At 51.0% G+C, this 19856-nt stretch overlaps 1 protein-coding gene across 1 annotated transcript in view; it reads left to right on the forward strand.

The window, feature by feature from the left end:
* The window catches only part of LOC146788628 (putative cation-transporting ATPase 13A4), a 633494-nt gene that overhangs the window by 194330 nt on the left and 419308 nt on the right, over nucleotides 1–19856 (forward strand). The gene's annotated exons all lie outside the window — the stretch shown is intronic.

Here is a 19856-nt window from a genome sequence, read left to right on the forward strand (position 1 = left end):
ATTTATTGGCATATAGATCTCTTTGGGCGAGTGAAAGCCCCCGTCTAACCGGGCCCTTTGGCCACACCTTCCTCTCACCCCCCCCCGGTCCTTCAAAGCCGCTGGTGGGCGCTGTCTTTCTGCTTTTGTTTTCATGATGGAGACCTACATTTATTAGTCGAAGAGAGAGTCTACCAGGCCCCGTAATTAGCCCATTTGTGTACCTGCTGTGACCTCCTTGACCCTCCTGCTAAGTCTCATCCCCCGCCTTTGCCCAGACACTGAGATGACACCTTCTGTACGGAGGAGGGAAAGTGCTGGTGTGCGCATGTGCAGTGGTGCCACCTGTTAGCATTCTCCTGCCATCTCCAACTCTCTCGGCAGGGGCCGCTGTCTTAACGCTTGTGCGATGATTGCAATGCGCCTGGCTCACAGACAGCACTTTTGTAGCAACTTACACTTTTTCAGTAATTTACACTATTCTAGTACGTCAAGCACGACGAATGACCAGCCCCTGGTAAAGCGACGCCCTGCCATTTAAAATAATGAAGGTAGAGATTTAAAGCCCCTCAGTTAAATGAAATGAACTTATTTAAAATAGTTAGGAACATAACTAATATAAATTAATATTACAAATAGATTAAAATTGTAAATATTTATTATTTAATTACTAAACATTTAATAACCAACGAGTAGAAAGCTACTGTTGCATTGGACTTATAGTGACAAGCTCCTAAAAAATATTTTCACTGTAAAAGCTCTGGCTGTTCTGTAAGTAAAACTAGTGTCAAGATTAACATATTCTGTTATATTTGGTTTGGGACAAGATACAGTAATAGTTCAATCACTATTTTGTAATACTACTTTAAATTCCAGATCAGTGGATGAGTTAAATTTTTATTAAATATTTAGGAAAAGTTACATTTTAAAAGGTATCTTTTCTCTACCTGAAGCTTCTAGCGGCTAAGTTGCATTAGCCTGCCATCAGCTGCCCCTCTGTGCTTGGACGTAATGACGTGAGAAAACTTCTCCCAGAGCAGGACAGTAACTCCCTGAAGAACAGCATCAAGTCTTGACAAGGTCAGAGTGATGCTAAGTCGGCATATGCTACGTGAAGGACCCCTCTACCCGCTACAAACCACTGAAGGGCCACGGAGTCACCTCCATGCTCACTAGTATTTTACATCACCATTTTTGCTTCATCTTTTACAGAATAAAAATAAACTACAATTAACTAAAGTAGCTATCTGAAGCAGCAGGAGGCAGCTGCAGTGGCTGCCAGAGCAGTGTTTACTGCTACCAGGAGGGGGAGCTGCAGAGTCACTCACTATGTCAGACACTCTTTGACTTCAGGACTGTCTTAAAATCGACTGCATCGCTTAATGCTGAAACGTGCTTTTAATGCAAAATTACGAAATAAACACGTACCCCCGCAAGTCGGGCATCTCATTCTATGCATAGAATCAATCCGATGAGATGCCTGACCTGTGGGTGTGCACGCCTATTGTTTCCATAATGCCCCAGACTGCATCTAACTTTCCAACAGCAGCATGCCTGTGGATGCTGGGGTGGCAGTGACCACCTTGGTGATGGGGCACAAAAGAGGCCGGACAACAGGTGGTTGGGGCGTAGGTCACATCTGGCCACACCCTCATGATGAGGTGGACCAGCGCCACTCAACCTGCCTTCTTCTTATCTTTCATCTGAAATACTTCCTGCAGGGAAATTAAAGGACTTCTCTTTCTCTTAGTTAGCCTCATTGGTAACAAAGTAAATGTATGGTTTCATTTTCCTGGACCAAGTAATGCGCCGTGGAAGGTTCTGCTTTGCTAAAGTCAATGGCAGGATCTAGGTTTCTGCGGAGGTATCCCATGTCTAGGTGTTGCCCAGGAATAGGACTAGTGAAGATTGTTGCACGCTTGAGGGCTGATGCTAGGAGTACAGCTGCTGATGGAGGCGTCCCATGGCTTCCCATGTCTAGGTGTTGCCATGGATGGAGTCTGTGAAGATTATTTCACGCTTGAGGGCTGATGCTAGGAGTACAGCTGCCTTTGAAGATGTCCCATGTTCAGGTGTTGTCCGGGGATAGTGTCGGCAAAGATTATTTCACGCTTGAGTGCTGATGCTAGGCGTACAGTGGCTGGTGGAGGCATCGTATGGTGTTCCATGTCTAATTGTTGTCCAGGGGTTGCAAGTGGTGGCGGCTGTTGCATGTGGAGATGCTCATATTGATGCTATAAGTGCAGTGGTCTGCGACGCCCCTCTCTAGGTGTGATTCCAGGATCAGTCGTGGTGTCCTGCACACGTGAGAACTGATGTTGATTCTAGTATTCCGGTGTTTGCAGATGCCTCTTGTCTATGTGTTCTCAGCTTTAGAAGTCCTGAGTACCACTGAATGTGTGGATACTAATGCTGTAGTGTTGGCAGGTACCCTCCCTGCCTGTGTGTGTGCCCATGGTCAGTAGTGGTGAAGATCATTGCAGATATTGATGGTTTAGTTGTTGCTACAATGCCGATTTCCCCGGTCTATGTTGTTCTGGAGTTAGAAGTAGTGAAGGTTGCTATTTGTGTGAGTGGTGACTGTTGTGTCTGCCTCTGCTCATATTGGTACTAAATCTACAGACTTGGCGAGGATCATAAAAATCCATCACCTGGCGGTGACATCCTACGCTGATGACACCCAGATTGTCTTAGCCATTAATAAAAATGGAGATGAAGTGGCGTCCAATTTTAATCAGGGAATGTTAGCAATAAGTGATTGAATGTCCACAAATTGCTTGAAGCTTAACTCCGACAAAACGGAGGTGATGGTGTTTGGCAATCTTTCCCCAGCTTGGTCACCTACTTGGTGGCCGGCCGCTCTGGGACCACCCCCTTCCCCAGTGACTAAGGCAAGAAATCTGGGAGTTTTACTGGACACTAAACTCACTCTTATGCACCATGTTAATGCGGTAGAATCATCCTCATTTTACACCATGAGAATGATCAAAAAACTCCTACCCTATCTCCCCATGAGCATGGCCAGGACCCTGGTCAGTGCATTAGTTATATCTCGCATAGACTATTGTAACGTGCTTCTGGTCAATGCTCAGGAAGGAGTTTTAAAGAAGCTACAGTTGGTGCAGAATGCTGCGGCCAGACTGATTACAGCCACTCCTAAGTACACTCCCATCTCTGGCACCTTGGAACAGCTTCATTGGTTGCCAGTGAAGAAAAGAACAAATTCAAAGCTCTTTGTATTGCGTATAAGGCAATTCACTCTCAAGGCCCGGCCTTAAAGGACGCATTCTGCCCCTACTATCCTGTCAGATCCCTCCGATCTTCTACTGTCGGTCTTATGCAGGTTCCCAGGACTAAGAAGGTCTCCTGGGGAGACAGGTCCTTTATAGTGACCACTATCAAACTATGGAATAGTCTTCCAAGCCACATCAAAACCTGTACCTCCCTTCTTTCTTTCCGTAAACAGATCAAGACCTGGCTGTTTAAACAATAACTACTCATGGATTAGCATAGTGGACACTCCGCGCTGAGACACCCTCGGGTATTTGTGCGCTCAACAAATTTCCTAAAATAAAATAAAAAAAGATGTGTGGCGCGCTCCCCTGTCAAGGTGCATCCCCTGGTTTAGAAGTCGTGAGTCCCACTGCATACGTCGGTACTGATGTAAATAATGCGGTGTTTGCAGATGCACTCTGTGTTTACGTGAGTCAGGGGTTGTGTAGGTTATTACACAGGTGAATGTTCTTATCAATAACATGGGTTCAGCCGCCAGCGGAGGCAGCTGACCTGAAGGAGCCTCCGTCTTTGTCCGTCTAACAGATGTTTCCACACAATGTCCTCTCAGCCTGAAGGTGGAATCTTTGGTGGGCTGCATCCCCAACTTCTGCCCAACCGTGCCGCCCACTGAACAGCCTAACTTGAGCTGAGGTCCTTCCGATTGTCTTAGGGTGGGCTGCGCCATTTCTTGGGAGTTTTCCTTATCGCGCTTTCTTGACATGCAGCAGTTATTTTGCAGAGGTTCCTTTGAGAATGGTTAACCTTTGAAGGTTTGTTTGATCTTAGTTTGTAGCATTGGGTACATCTACTTCTCATTTACTGCTTGGTTTGGATTTTCGAGTTCTTTCTTTCTTACCGGACTTGTTTGATTTGTTGCTACACTACAGAACCATTTGTGTATCTCTGAAGGGGATGCTCTGTGCTTGGGACGCTTCCAATGAAGCCGAACAACAGCTCGACGCAAGGCCTGACTCAATCGTCTTCCTTCCCCTGGTCTTGAAGGGCCTGAGCTCAGCCACAGCTCACATGCTCTCCATGCCACTGGAATCAAGCCATCCTGGCTGAAGAGGGGTGAAACCCCGAAACCGGTCCTAGGATGCTTGTTTCCAGTCCCGGGAGGACCTGGCTTGGCAGTTCGGACTGGACTGTTCCCATGAGGCACAGGGTCAACACTGAATTGCATATGGCTGGGTTCAAACTGGAACGGCATGGTGAGCAAAAGAACGATGGATTTAGGCCCCGATCTCCGTACTGGGGTGAATGTATGACATTGTTCTGCATTCTGTCCATCGATTGTTGTTTTTGCACAGCAGGTCTGCAGCAGGGGTGTAGCTTCAGGGGTGTGTTTGGAGTGTTACACCCCCCCCCCCCCCAATAAATGTCTTTTGTGATTAATAGTTGGCCGCGAGTGCTTTCCGTCGGGTATGGCAAGGGGTCTGTGGGATTTCACCAGGAATTTTAATACAGCCAGAAAAAACCTAGAGGCACTTTTTCCCTCCTCTGTTTGGAAACACTTGAAACATGTTGGTTATTTCACAAAATAATGTGTTCTCTCTCACTTTGTACAACTACCAATCTGCATTCCTCTCCCTTTCTACTGCCCCTTCAATCCCTCTTGTGTGCCCTGCTTTTTTTATATCATTATGTGCTAGTGTGATTGTTGGGAAATCCCTACCCCTCACCCCCCAATCTTACTGACCAAGCTCCGCCCCTGGTCTGCCCCCGTCTCTGCCACCGCCTGCCCGGTGCCTTCCTTCACTGGTTCCACCTCCTCTGAGTATTGCAGCGGTTAAGGTGTTTCCGGTTTGTGAGTCTAGTTGTGGTTATCCATTGTGTGACGACGATGCTGATCTGGATTTAATTGGTGAGACCGCCTCTTATTGGATAGACGTAAGGGATGAGGAAGTGCTTGAAACTGGTCCCAGGATGCTTGTTTCCGGTCCAGGGAAGACATGGCTTGGCAGTTCAGGCTGGACTGTTCCCATGACACACAGGGTTAAGACTGATTTGCATATAGCTGTGTCTGAACTGGGGTGGCAAAGTGACCTAAAGAATGATGATGGATTCAACCCAGATCTGTGACTGGGGGTGAGTGTTTGAAAAGTTTCAGCACTCCGTCCATCATCTCTTTGTGTTTGCTTTGTTCGCCCTAAGTTGGCAGGGTATGCCCAGACGTGGGTCCCTTGCTCACATTGCCACTGGATTCAAGCAAGCCTGGTTGATGAGGGGTGTTACCCAGAAACCGGTCCAGGGAAGACCTGGCTTGGCAGTTCGGGCTGGACTGTTCCCATGAGGCACAGGGTCAAGACTGATTTGCATATGGCCATGTCTGAACTGAGGTGGCAAAGTGAGCTAACGAATGATGATGGATTCAACCCAGATCTGTGACTGGGGGGTGAGTATTTGAAAAGTTTCAATGCTCCATCCATCATCTCCTTGTGTTTGCGAAGTGCTAAAGTTCTCCACATTCACAGTTTCATTTAGTCCTTTAAGGGGTGAGGATTTTGCTTCTGTTTCACTGAGTGATTCCACTTCCGGTTTGATGCTGGCATGCACAGATGGGCTTGGGTCAACGGGCTTCATCCATTGGGCCCTTCAGTTGCCATTCATGTTTCTTCCCTCCTCCACAGCATACAGATTGGTGGACTGGGCCAGCCCACTCAGCCCATTGGCTCCCCTCACATTGGGTGACTGTCCAAAGTCTGTGCACATAGTTCACATCCACCAAAAATAGTTCCTTCCTCTTCAGTGACAAAGATGGTACAAACTTTGCTTTTAATCTCTTTTTATATTACCTTTAAATAATAGTAATTTTTTTAGCCTGCACGCGAAGTTCTCAGTTACATGGTGATTTATTTTGCAGCTCCTGTTTTTAGGTCAAGCATAGGCAGCGCACATGCGCTATCTGAAAGACTTGTATTCAACAAAACGACTTTCTTCCCGCCTGCTGATTACCATTGGTTCACTCCTGCGTTGCTCTTCTTTCCTGCATCCTAAGTTGTTCACGCAGTCGGTGCCTCACTTCCAGTCAAGACTAAGGAGCACCAGCCAAGCACTGTCTCCTTACGCTTACTTTCTCTATCTGCTTTTTAGGAGAACTTTTTTTAAAAGGTTGCTTTATGCCAGTCGTTGCTCCACCCTCCAACATTAATATGGCTTTTCCCTTAATCAGTCAGCGGGCTCGTCGCTGCTTCTGACCGACGACATAAATGCAGCGTTTCCCTTAATCAAGCGGCATATGAGCACGTACTCTGAATATATATAAATGCTTTATATTTATTTAGCTCAAGACTTTAATCGAAAGTGGGGCATTAAGCACAAAACTGTTTAACCCCTCACTCCTTTACTCTATGCCCCCATATGTTCTGCGTTATCATATCCAATGCACCAAAGTGCTACATTCCATTTTCGGGTGAGGGTGGAAGCGGTGGGTATGTTTGAGCGTACGTGTGCATGAACACGAAGCTGTGTTCTGACGCACTGAACTCCTCAGCACGGATGGAGTGAGCTGCTTTGTAAACCATCCCGCTGTGAACCGTGCCTCAGTTTCTGCCCACCTCCTTTCTTCCGTCTAACATTACCATGGCGTCCTCATACTGTCATCCGTTTCAAGCTGCCTTTCTGCGAGCCGCCAGATGCTCTTCGTTGGGGGAACCCTGCTGTGTCCAGAACGCGAGCTAGGTAAGTAGGGCTTCTGAGAAGCCAAGGTTAATCCGGTCCGATATCAAAGTCCAGAACATCAGTAGTCCGTAGCATGGGAGTCAATGTCGTCAAGTTGACTGTTCGCTAGGGCGTAATGGGATGGCGCCTCTTTGGAAGCCATGTTGTGATAATCTCATCAGGTTGAGATTGTAAGCAAGAACTCTTGCGTATTTCGTCAACAGCATTTTTCACAAAAAACACCAACTTATAACATAGGGCATTTGATCAAAAACCAGTGTGTCAACATTTGGAACCAGTGCAAATTGGGCATTCCATGGGCTAACTTGTTCCAGTCCCATTGCCCACGGGCCAATGACATGGCAACCAATGCGCTGTGCAAAATCTGACTAACAAAGTGCAACTTCATTGCTGCGCAAAGTCGCGCTCTATTGTGGCAGTAGAAGCAGGGTGTCAGAACCCAAGTGGTGGAAGGCCACCATGCCTCTTTCTCAAGACCGAGCGTGGTGTGTGGCCACATTTCTCAAAAAATAAGAATGTCTCAGCCGAAAGAGATCAATTTATTTCACAGAAAGATGTGAGATCTGTGCAGTGCGTAGTTTAACCCAGCAGGCCCTCTCAGATCACAGCCCCATCTCTAACGGTGGAGCTCGGGGGACTTCTAATTAACTCTCCTGTGATGGGAGCTCCGTCCGCTGCAGCGGAACCGTCACGGTGTCCATCAAAGGGGGTGTCTGGGGAGCACATGAATCCTCTTTTCATTCTTCCCTTTCCACTTTTTTTCCTACTTTGTTCCCTTCACTAATAAAGCACCCGCTCCTCCACCAAGTCGCCACGCCCCTTCCATCCCACAAGTGTCCTACATACCATTTGACTCCCTCTGCGCCTCCGCGCTCAGGCACACAACCAAGGTTCCTCTCACACCGCCTATATGATATCCCTTTCCTAAAGTCCACTTTCTTGGCGTCTGTCCTTGGCACAGACACTTCTTTCACGCTTCATCTTCAACAATGGCGGACTCAGGAAATGGGGTACAGCCCACAGTGTGAGCAATTGGTTTCGGTTTCAGAATTCACAGAATGTAAACTCACAAGTTTGCGGTCAAACAATAACTAGGTACTTTCCCTGCCCTGTCTGTTTTTCACTTTACACAGTTTTCTATTGGGAGACAGCTCGCTGCATGTTGTCTCACGTGTCGCACATGAGGCCATCTTCGTTGGTCTATCTGGGGATCCTGTTGTGGGGTCCACCATACTCTATGGTCTGTTTTTCTTTCCAGAACGAAACTCGGTGACCCTACTAAAAACATTACTATGTCTTTAGGGTTTTTAATAGACAAACTTTATAGCGTGCACTTTTTCATTTACAATGCCAATGGCGCCAACAAATACAAGACCAGGCTATTGCATAAGTAAACAACATTGCTCTTTACAATGCCAATAGATCCAACTCTAACCAATGTGAGACCTAGTGCATTTCCAATGCTTGTTTATTTGGTGTTAGAAACTGGCACTTTAACATTGTAGCTGCTTCGATCTGAGTGTTCCATATTAGTTAAGCATCTATTCTCGGTTCTTTACAAATATGAGATTAATAAACTAGAAGGCACAAATGAAAGGGGTTAATATTTTAAGCATCATTTCATTGCAGCACGTGGCAGCCACGCGTCGCTGCTGCCGATGTTCCTTCCTCTGACGTGCCACCGGCCTGCAATGACAAACAAGGAAACCCCCTCTCTAAAATTAAAAGGCCAGAGCCCTTGGCTTTGCCGCTGGTTGTTGCATACGTCATTGCGTAAAGAGCGCAGAGAGCATGAAATCCGCGCTCCCGCCCTGGGGCAGGGGGCAGGAACCGCGGGCCCAGGGCCGGTCACACACAGCCCCATTGACTCTGGGCCACAGAATGGAAGAAGGCGACAGATGCGGGCCTGGCACTGATGGGGCGTGGGGGGGGGGGGGGGGCACGGTCACCCTTTGTTGATTGGACAAAGAAGGGTCTCATCCGCCTTGTCTCCTGTTTCCTTCCTCCTCACCAGCATGAGGGTTCAACGAGTATCGGGTGCACAGGGCTTTATGTGTGCAGGGGACCGGGTGTATGCAACACTCCTGCTTCCTGGGTGGAGTTTCTACCGTGGCTACTTATTCCGCAGAACTGGCACAACCCGTGACGCTGCAGAGCAGAAGGAATGAATGTCCGTTCACGCACGGGGCATTCCCAGCCCAGCCTCCAGGCCCTTCAAGAAAACCTCATTTCCAGGTCTGAGGTCATGACCCGGGTCCTGGCTGGCGAAGTCTTGGACTTGTTGGACTTGGACATAAGACACAAAGAAAGGACTGGGGGGGGGGGGGGTTCTGCTGGGAGCTGGATAGAGAGACATTCAAGCGCCAAGACTCACGAGTGGCTTCTAGCTGCTAGCGCATCATCTGTCCGTTGCATTGATGGTGTTAGACGAAGGAGGTTCACGTTCTGTTGGTAGCGTGCGATAGTGAAAGTCAGTCTTCCGAGCTCAAAGGTACGCCGGAAGGTAACTAGGGCGGATTGTGGCACGCGTGCCGAGACGCCCGGGAGGAACGGGCGCGTTGCCGCGCGCACCATGAATGTATAAGAGGACGGCACTAAGGAGATGGACTGGGCTGTGCCGGGGTACCATGCACACGATCATACGTCCACATTTTGGCTCGTTGCCAGGATTTGTACGAGTGGATGTGGCAACAAAGGGGTTAGTCGGACCGCTTTACATAGCACCGTATTTACATTAAACATTAAGTCCCGTGGAGATTAAGTGATTTGCCCAGAATTACCTGATGTGGACGAACCCTGGTGTCCCGACCTGGAGGCGCCAGCGCATCCGACGGACCACTTCCTTCGCCTGGACGCGACCCCCGGGCTCAGGAAATACACGTTTTGAGATAGTGCTGTGGGCGCACGAACATACGCCTTCTGCAAACAAAGTGCGTAACCCCCGAATCTACTGAGCCATCCTGCCAGCGTCAGTACTTTGCGACTGATTGCTACGCTGAGCACAGAAATGCTGCGAAAGGCGGAGTTGACAGGCCCAAGTCGAGCATAGTAGCAATCTGGAAAGTACTGTTTTAGCTGCCCATGTGAGGAACAATTGTGGGAGTGTGCAGAAGTTATTCTTTCGAAACCCTGTGAAGTCTCTTTCAGCTGTCTGATACGCAAACGTTCCTAAGCTTGCAGGGTTAAACATAAACGGCAGCAGACCCTCTTGGAAAAGAGGACTGGAACGTGTGAACACGCTACTTCACGTAAAAGGCTGCTGTTAGCCACGCACCTAAAACAGTGTTTTTAACCGCAAGCGAGTGCATCGTGCGTGCTTTCCTGTCCGCTTCGATGTACGGGTTGAAAGTTCACTCACTGACTACAGCAGGAAGAGATGTCCCCCAGATACACGCGCGCCCCGAGGCGGCCTCATGGGGCCCCCAGCAGTGCCCACTGTAGCCTGATCCTGTCCGCCTCGCGATGCACTCCCCCCCACCCCCCCCCGCGGGCCCCCCAAACTGGGCGGCTAGGGGGGGGGCCCAGACGCGATTCGAGCGCATGGCGGGGACAGCTGATGAGAACTCGCAGGCTCGCAAGTGCAGCTAACGTACATGCTTCCTCCACCCGCGACCCACGTACGAGGCCCCCGCGTCCCCAGGGCAGTCTGTTTTATGCCCCGTGACTCAGGGCCAGGACTCGTTGCCCAGAGTGAACCTGAGTGCACACCCGAAGGCAAGTGAGACACCCCACCCAGCCCCGCGATCCTCAACATTTGTCGGAGCAGGGAAAGGGGGGGGGAGGATGAGCGTGGGCCGCCGACCGTGGTCTGAATCCGCCCCATCGACCCCCTCCCATTACCGAGTCCGTAACCAGCTCATGTCCAGGACTCGTAACGAATGCCAAGCCCGACTAACGATGAAAGGAGCCTGGCCCAGGTAACTTTCAATTAATCACAAACGCGCTTTCCCCTCAACGTGCACAAGATCCAGTCCCCCGCCACAACTCTCCCCCCGGCTAACACACCAACAATAATCGCCACGAGCAACCAGGGGGGGTGAGAGGGATCGGACGCTCCTAAACCCGAGCGCGACCGAGGCCTCCCGCAGGAGCCGGCTCGATAAACACATAGCGATGTGGACATCAAAAGGACGCGGGGCACAGGGCCGGGGCACTGCCCCCTCGCACTCTACTCGACCGCGTGGCCCGCGACCCACAGCATTCTGCCCTCAACGCACACCCGATCCTGCCCCTCACAAACTCTTTCCCGAGCACGGCCCCCCCCCCGCCCGTGGCACGCCGACCACAGGGCCCTGTCTCCTGGTACTGCCCAGGGACAAGGCCGGGGCGAGAGGGAAGTAACCGGCAGACTCACCTAAGTGAAGACGGGCGACACGACGGAGCACGACGGACTGCAGGCAAGGCAAACGAGCGGACAAGAGGGCGAGGAGGGGGCGGGGACCGAATATGTACCCCCCCCTTGGCTCCTCCCCGCCGGAAGCAGCTACCTGACTGGGGTCTCCCTAGGTCAAGCCCAGGGACACGACCTCCCACCCCTGTGCCTTCCTGTGGCACTAAGGCGGCCGCCCTCAAAGGGGCGGGCCGCTGCGCAACCCCCCCCCCGGGCAGCCTTACAGGGGGTGTTTGTGCAGAGAGCGGTTTCATGCAGCCCCCCTTGAGACAGCATCGTGTGTGTGTGTGTGTGTGTGTGTGTGGGGGGGGGGGGGCTGTTGACATGCTTGTAAAGCAGAACTATTACTAGAGTGACTGAGTGTGGAAGCAGTTCTCAGAAACTAAATGAACCTGCAGAGAGCTGGGCAGGGTAGAAAAGGTGCTGTGAGGTTGGCAGCGGGCTCATTTTTAACTCGTCTGAAAGCAATCACATGGATGTGTGGCACAATCAAATAACTTGTATGTATTAGATTTTCTTACACTTTTTCATTTTACGAAATTTGAAGACAAACTGCTTTGGAATTAGAAATGTGAAAATCAGTACATTTTTAGTTATCTTTATCCGCGTAGTTATTAATTTCATATTTTTTGTACTTCTTTTTTTAGATTGTAAGACATAGGGCCTGATTTAGACCTTGGCGGATAGGTTACTCCGTCACCACGGTGACCGATATCCCAACCGCTGAAATATTAAAACCATAGCATATAATGGAATTTGTATTTCTGCGGGCATGATATTCGTCCCCATTGTGATGGAGTAACCCATTCGCCGAGGTCTTAATCCGGTCCATAGTCCTAAACCAACAGTCCAAGGTTGCCAGCTTGCAGGCGGCAGACTCGGATATTGTTGGTCTCTTATCACCCACGCAGTCGGTCCAATCTTTTGCCTGCTTCTTGGCTCAGCCTCGCCACTTATGCTTCTTTTTCGGCATTACAACAGACGTTCATACCTTTCCTACAAGGAGCCAACAGTGGTGGGTTTGGAGACTGCCAGTTCCTATTAATGTCCCGTTTAGCTACAGATATCCAATGTCGGCAAGCAGCCTGTGGTGTGTAGTATCTAGCCAACCGTCCGTTATCCCAAGAAGTGCCACTTTAGGGTCCAGCTCTCACACTGCCTGCAGTGTGCGTGTAATCTGTGCGTGGACAGAGGCCCCGTAGACTTTTATAGCCGGGCAAGACCAAATAACATAGTAAAAGGATCCCATTGGGGTCGCCACATTGTGTGCAACTGGGTGAGCTCGCACGTCCCATCTTCCAGAGCCTGTCTGGGCTATAATACATACGGTAAAAAAGTAAAATTGAATGAGCCGGAGATTAGAAGGTATGACTTGTGTGCGTGACGCCATCTTCATGTCCCACCAGTCCTCGTCGTCTAGCTCTCCCAAATCAGACGTCCAGCTGTCTCCGAGCTTTAGGAGAGGGTCAGGGGCATTAAGAAGAAGTGATCGGTATATCCTGTAAATTCCCTGGCGACCCACAGGACCCAACGTCCCTTTCATCTCCAGGGGTTTACCTTTGGTGACCTTCATAGGGAGCTCTTGGCATGTGTCCAGGGGATGTCGCACATGAAGGTACCCAAGGAGTTACGAGTTATGGCGAGTGTATTTGACTTTGAGGTGGTCAAAGGACACAACGTGGTCCTAGTCCCACAGGTCCCCAGTGTAGTATTCGCCGTCGGGTCCCATCCCCGGAACCCTTCCAGCATGCTATTCATTCCAGGCACGTCCCTGCTGCACAGGGGAGTCTGCGCCGCCGGTGCCCCAGGCAGTGGACTTTTACTCACACATGAAAATAAGCTTTTTAACGAGCCCCAAAAGTACTTTTCCAGTGCAGGAAAGTTGGCTTTTCATTGAAAATATGATTTATGTCATTCAGTTGTTTCCATGTGTGTAAATATACTCTGTTGGTGGGGAACTACCATTCCAGGGTGGGGATGCAGTGCTTAGTTTTATCTGGTGGTTACCGGTTGCTGACTTTAAATGGGCGCTGTCAAAATGTACCGGGAGAGTAGGTCTCCCTGGAGACTCGTATAAAACAATGTGCCATCTGAAAGGAAGTAGGTGCCCGTCTCTACCTGATCCGGAAACCTACTACAGAGCAGCCCGGCTGAGAGGGATCACGGTGCGGAGCGCTAGAACAACATATGGGTTCACATGGACAGAGCGATGGTGGGCCCCTCTCTGTGGGACCCCTTATGAAAACCAAAATAGGATCATCCAGGAAGCGCCTACCTTAGCACATGGACGCCCATAATACTACCGTAGGTCTAGGACATCTTAAATGAACACCTACCCTCGACTCCACAGCTCTCCCCGCACACTCCGGTACATTGTAACCCAACACTCGCCTCTGCCCAGGACCTTTTGTGCCTGGCATGGTGGGGATTGCCTTATGAGCTCAGATCTTTCATGACGGGAGATTAAGACCTTGGAGGACTGGAAAATTGATTTCCATTTAGATGAAAGGGAGAGTTTCCATCATATGGAACTGTGACACTGGGTGCTATAGCTGGGGTGGAAGTTCAGAGCCATAAGGGACTTAACACCCATTGAAATACTCACTAGACAAGTGACCGGGTCAAAGGTCGTAATTTCACATTTATATACTCTGCTATGGGCATAATTTCCAGGGACGAAAGTGGCAAGACCCAGTTAATGTGACGTTGACGGAAGTTGTGGTTGAACACTTGGAGAGATTTACTCTTAAACGTAAGACTCATTCTAGGTAGAGCGGCACGTCACGAGCTGCTTTGGGCTGGTGTCTCTGCATCAGTTTTACCGTCTCTCTGTCCCGAAGAGATGGAGGGGCGGTGATACACTGTAAGATTTAAAACAACACTTGGTGGGTCTGTCCGAGCATCAAGCCATTTTGGAATGATAGTAAAGCCAGGGGCACCCCTCTGTCCCCCCCTCCCCCCAAATGCATACCCAAATAACACATACACAGACTGTTGAGTTGGGTAAAATTGCTGCAGGTTTATTACATAATCCAGATATGTAATGGGTGGGTTATCTTACGGGCGATCCAAGGGCAGGCAACCAACTGGGCCGCCTGCCTGCCTGATGAGCCGGGCAGCGCGGGAGTGAACCACGCCGTTGCTGCCCTCCAGGTGATTCTTTCTACGATCACGTGCCGTTGGTAACTTGTACTGACTCCCCCCTCTCGGGGCGGAGCGCCGCATAGCAAACTCCCCGGTTGTTCAGGCCCACAACCGCCCGCAGGACTAGTGGGGCGCCGACACGGCTTTCGGGACCCTCCCCTGAGGCTCCTCGGATTTGGCTCAGGCACCCCCTATGATGCCGCGCAGAGGTACCCTTCGTACCATCCTGCTTCCAGATCGCCCTGTAACTCCGCCTGCAACGAAAAAAAACATTACAACGCTCAGAAACCCCCCCCCCCCCCCCACCCAATGCCTACGCCGGGTAAGCGGTAGGGAGGGATGCGGCGTGGTGGGCGACAAAGAGGTCGCCAGGAGGGTGGGGGAAGGCTAAATAGCCTCCCCTTCCCCACAGGGGCCAGGAAGTGACGCGCTTGTGCGTCACATCCGGCTCGCACTAGGAGAGGGGGACACCGGTCAGCATCCCCGCCCCCTCCCCTTGGGAGGGGGTGGGGAGGGGTGACCGGTGCCCCAGCGGCACTAGGGCGCCGACCGCTGTAGTGGCCCCCTGCGGGGGCCGTGGTCGGCGGCATTCCGTAGAGGCCCTCAAGACCATGTTAGGGGATCATGTCCCACTGTCTCCCCAAGAATACTCTTGGGGTGAGGATGTCTGCTTTATAAAATAAAAACAAACCCTCCAGAAACTGACTGGGAGCTGCCAAAACTACAGTAGTGGACCCTCGGCGAAAGACAGACCTCCCCGCCCCCCCCCCCCCACATTACTCACTGGTACGCACGCCCGCGTCACCTTGTAGCCAACGAGAAACTTTATTACAATATGGCAGAGAGCAGGCTTGACTTTGGGGTCTGTTGCTTTCTCATTTGTCTGAGGGGGGGCTGTGCTGTGGCCTTCCTGCTGAGATTGAAAGCATTGATTGCGCCACCTGATGTGGCCACCTCATGGGGCCGCCTTGAAGTCATTGTTGGGGTCACCACAGCATTTGTGGCAGCTCAGCAAAGACATGGCTGCTCAGAGATCTAATGGAGCGCGGCGATTGTGGATGTGGCGAAGGGAACATGTGCTGTCGAACAAGGGTTTCCAACCTTTTTAAAACCACCGCCCACCTTTAGAACGACAGATGTTCGCGACCCACCCAGCTTTCATGCACCAGAAGAGGGAGGATGAAACCAAAGCGTCCGGTGTTCGCCCCTTGTCATAAACAGGCAGCGCCTTTTCAATTGAAACGGTCACTACATTTTCACAGACATACAGTTTTACTGATGAAAGTATCTAACACACAAATGATAATGTGTGGAAATCGGGTGCTGTGAATATTTATCGTTTGTGCATCAATAAGTAAAGTGTCTCGATTTTAGATTCTTTTAATCTCGGTTGGCAGCGCACTTCAGAAGGACATAGAAGGAGCTTCATTTTTGTTCTCATGACTGTCGAACGCACAGAGTTCATTTACTGGTGTTTACATCTTGTTTGTTTCATTTCACACTCTGTTCTCCAGCAAGATTGCACATAATTCACTTTAAAAACTCCTCTCACTTTGCAGTCAGGGAACGAAAGGTAAACACCAATGCAGGATCACTGAAGAAGCAGCAATCTGTCAAAACACATAACCTGAAATGAGACCTCTGTCTTTGAAGCACTGACATATGTGACCAGATAAACACCGAACTTCAAGGCATCCTTCTTTAGAGCTCAGATTGTTTCTGCCCACAAAAAGCAGTGACTTACAGTTTGGTAAATACTGCTGTGGAAGGTTCCAAGTTGGACGGGGGGGGGGGGGGGGGGGGGGACTTTGATTTCTGTTGATCATTATACGCCTGACCAAATATGGTTATATTGTGTGACGCCGGGTCCACTACAGATCCTATAATGCTGTGGAAAATGTTGCCTCCGTATATTTTAGTTGTGGACTCTTTCACTAAATGTCAATTGTGCAATTAAAACTTAATAAATATGCTGTTGTACGTGTGTGTGTATGTATATATTTATAGATGTATAGATATCTATATACACATACTGGCAGCTGCTAGTAGGCCAGTAGGTAGTTATAGTTAGGACCATGCTTCCATTCGAAAAGCATTTTTGACTTGACTATATCTATCAATCTTCACAGAATTTTCAGAAAACATGTGCCAAGTGAATCTTGTTCTGCATGAATAGTGTCAGGGTGATCTGTGAAGCAGGAGCTGAAAAAAAGGGGGGGCTAAAAGAGTGTGTTTCCCATGTTAATTCCCATAGGGCTATTAAACAAGCCTGCAGCCGAAGCACTGGACGGAATTCCACCAGATTTAGCAGAAAGAAAGATTTGGTTACGCAGATCACACTTTGTTATTTGGTGGAAATCCGTTCAGTAGTTAAGAAATTCATGAAAATCCAGTTAGTGATATCTGTAGCCGTGGGACTTCACGACTAATGGCAAGCTTTGGATGGGAAATGCAGAGCTCGGATTGGCTGCCAACACTTCATCCGGGATGTGTTGGCAGCCATCTTGGGGTCTCTGCTTCAGCCAAGTCCCACATTCAAAATGTATTATCCTGAACCCCAAGCCTTGTTCTTGGGTTGTCCTGGAACTCCACCACTGCATCAAATCTTTTTTTGAAAAGAAAATTTTCATGAAATACGTGAATTCTTAGCAAAAAAAAGCCCGGGGGTCCTGTGCGTGTTTACATTATAGCCCCCAGGTGGGCCAGGTCCCAGAAGCAGGCAGGCTTTTTTTTTTTTTTTTAAGGGAGTGGCGCAAGGGCCCACCTCCTTGGGCACAATTCTGCCCCGGGGACCACCTTCCTGGGGCTTTTTTCTAAAAATGTTGGGGGCTTTGAAGACTTCTCCAAGCCCCGGGTACCACCACCACCCGAGGCGGGGTCTGCGCGGACCGCCCCGGGGACTGTCACTCAATCAATCAATCAATCAGTGACACTTATAAAGCGCGCTACATACCCGTAGGGTCTCAAGGCGCTGGGGGGGGGGGGTGCCGCTACTGATCGAATAGCCAGGTCTTCAGCTTCTTCCTGAAGGAGAGGTGGTCTTGGGTCAGGCGCAGGTCGGTCGGGAGGGAGTTCCAGGTCTTGGCGGCCAGGTAGGAGAAGGACCTTCCTCCTGTAGTCGCTCTTCGGATGCGGGGGACGGCGGCGAGGGCGTGGTTGGCTGATCGGAGGTGGCGCGTGGGAGCGTAGAAGTTGACTCGGCTGTTGAGGTAGCTCGGGCCTTGGTCGTGTAGGGCTTTGTGTGCGTGGGTGAGGAGGCGGAAGGTGATTCTCTTGTTGACGGGGAGCCAGTGAAGGTCTCTCAGATGTCCGGAGATGTGGCTGGATCGTGGGATGTCGAGGATGAGTCTGGCTGAGGCGTTCTGGATCCGCTGGAGTCTCTTCTGGAGCTTGGCGGTGGTACCGGCGTAGAGGGCGTTACCGTAGTCCAGTCGGCTGGTGACGAGGGCCTGGGTGACGGTCTTCCTGGTCTCTGTGGAGATCCACCAGAAGATCTTCCGAAGTATGCGTAGGATGTTGAAGCACGCCGAGGAGACGTTGTTGACCTGCCTGGTCATGGAGAGGGAGGAGTCCAGGATGAAGCCCAGGTTGCGTGCATGGTCTGTCGGTTTGGGTGCGGTGCCCAGGGCGGGAGGCCACCAGGAGTCGTCCCAGGCGGAGGGTGAGGAGCCCAGGATGAGAACCTCCGTCTTGTCCGAGTTCAGTTTCAGGCGGCTGGTCGTCATCCACTCGGCTACCTCTTTCATCCCTTCGTGCAGGTTGGCTCTGGCGGCGGCGGGGTCTTTGGTCAGGGAGAGGATCAGCTGGGTGTCGTCGGCGTAGGAGATTATGCTGAGGTTGTGTTTGCGTACGATGGCCGCGAGGGGGCTCATGTAGACGTTGAAGAGGGTGGGGCTCAGAGATGATCCTTGGGGGACGCCGCAGATGACTTCGGAGGCCTCTGATTTGTACGGTGGTAGGCGGACTCTGTGTTCTTCCGTCGAGGAAGGAGATGATCCATTCCAGCGCCTTGTCCTTGATTCCGATGTTGCTGAGGCGCCGTACTAGGGTGCGGTGGCAGACCGTGTCGAATGCCGCGGAGAGGTCTAGGAGGATGAGGGCCGCTGTTTCTCCATTGTCCATCAGGGCTCGGATGTCATCGGTGGCGGCGATGAGGGCGGTCTCGGTGCTGTGTTTGGCTCGGAAGCCGGACTGTGAGGGGTCGAGGGATCCGTTCGTCTCGAGGAAGGTGGCCATCTGCTTGTTGACGGTCTTCTCGATGACTTTGGCTGGAAACGGGAGAAGCGAGATGGGGCGGTAATTCTTGAGGTCGGTGGGGTCCGCTGTTGGTTTCTTGAGTAGAGCGCTGAGTTCGGCGTGTTTCCAGCTCTCGGGGAAGATGGTGGTGTCGAAGGATGTGTTGATGATGTCTCGCAGGTGGGGTGCGATGACAGCGTCGGCCTTGTTGAAGACGTGGTGAGGGCAGGGGTCGGTCGGTGATCCGGAGTGGATGGAGTTCATCGTGCGGGTGGTGTCTTCGGTGCTGATCGGGGTCCAGGCGTGGAGGGTGGTGGTGGGTGGGGGTGGTTGGTCGGTCATGGTGTGCGTTAGTTGGTTGTTGAAGCTACTGTGTATGTCCGTGATCTTGTTGTGGAAGTATGAGGCGAGGGAGTTGCAGAGGTCTTGCGATGGGGTGATGTCGTTGTTTCCTGCGCTGGGGTTGGAGAGCTCTTTCACGATGTTGAAGAGTTCCTTGCCGTTGTGTGCGTTGTTGTCCAACCGGTCCTTGAATGCTGTTTTCTTGGCGGCGCGGATCAGCTGGTGGTGTTTCCGGGTGGCAAGTTTGTAGGAGGTCCTGTTGTCCGGTGTCGGTTCCCTTTTCCAGACTTTCTCGAGGGCTCGGAGGTTCTTCTTGGAGCACTTGAGTTCGTCGGTGAACCATGGGGCCTTCTTGCTGCCGGGTCTGCTAGGCGGGGTCCTCAGCGGGGCGAGCTCGTCCGCGCAGTTGCTGATCCACTTCGTGAGGTTGTCGGCGGCCTGGCTGGGGTTCGCTGAGCTGGCAGGAGGGTGCTGGCTCAGGGAGGTGGCGAGCTGGTCTGCTGTGATCTTGTTCCTGCTTGTTAAATTTAGCAGGGGCCTCTGGGACCCGTCCCCTGGGGACCACCACCTCCCTGGGGAGGCCCATTCTGGAGAAAGGAGGGGGCTGCGTGGCCCTGCTCCAAGAGCCATAGATTGCCCTGGGGACTGCCACCACCCAGGGCTGACTCTTTCTATGTCCTGGGGTGCCCACCCTTTAGACGTAGCTGTGTGCTATGACTTGGCGTGAGCTTTAACCGCTCCCACCAAGCAATCGCAAATACTCCACTTCCAGCAACGGAAAGCAGTGAAAATGCTCAGGCTCGCTGGA

Source organism: Triturus cristatus, chromosome 11, assembly GCF_964204655.1.
Source record: "Triturus cristatus chromosome 11, aTriCri1.1, whole genome shotgun sequence".
NCBI lineage: Eukaryota > Metazoa > Chordata > Amphibia > Caudata > Salamandridae > Triturus > Triturus cristatus.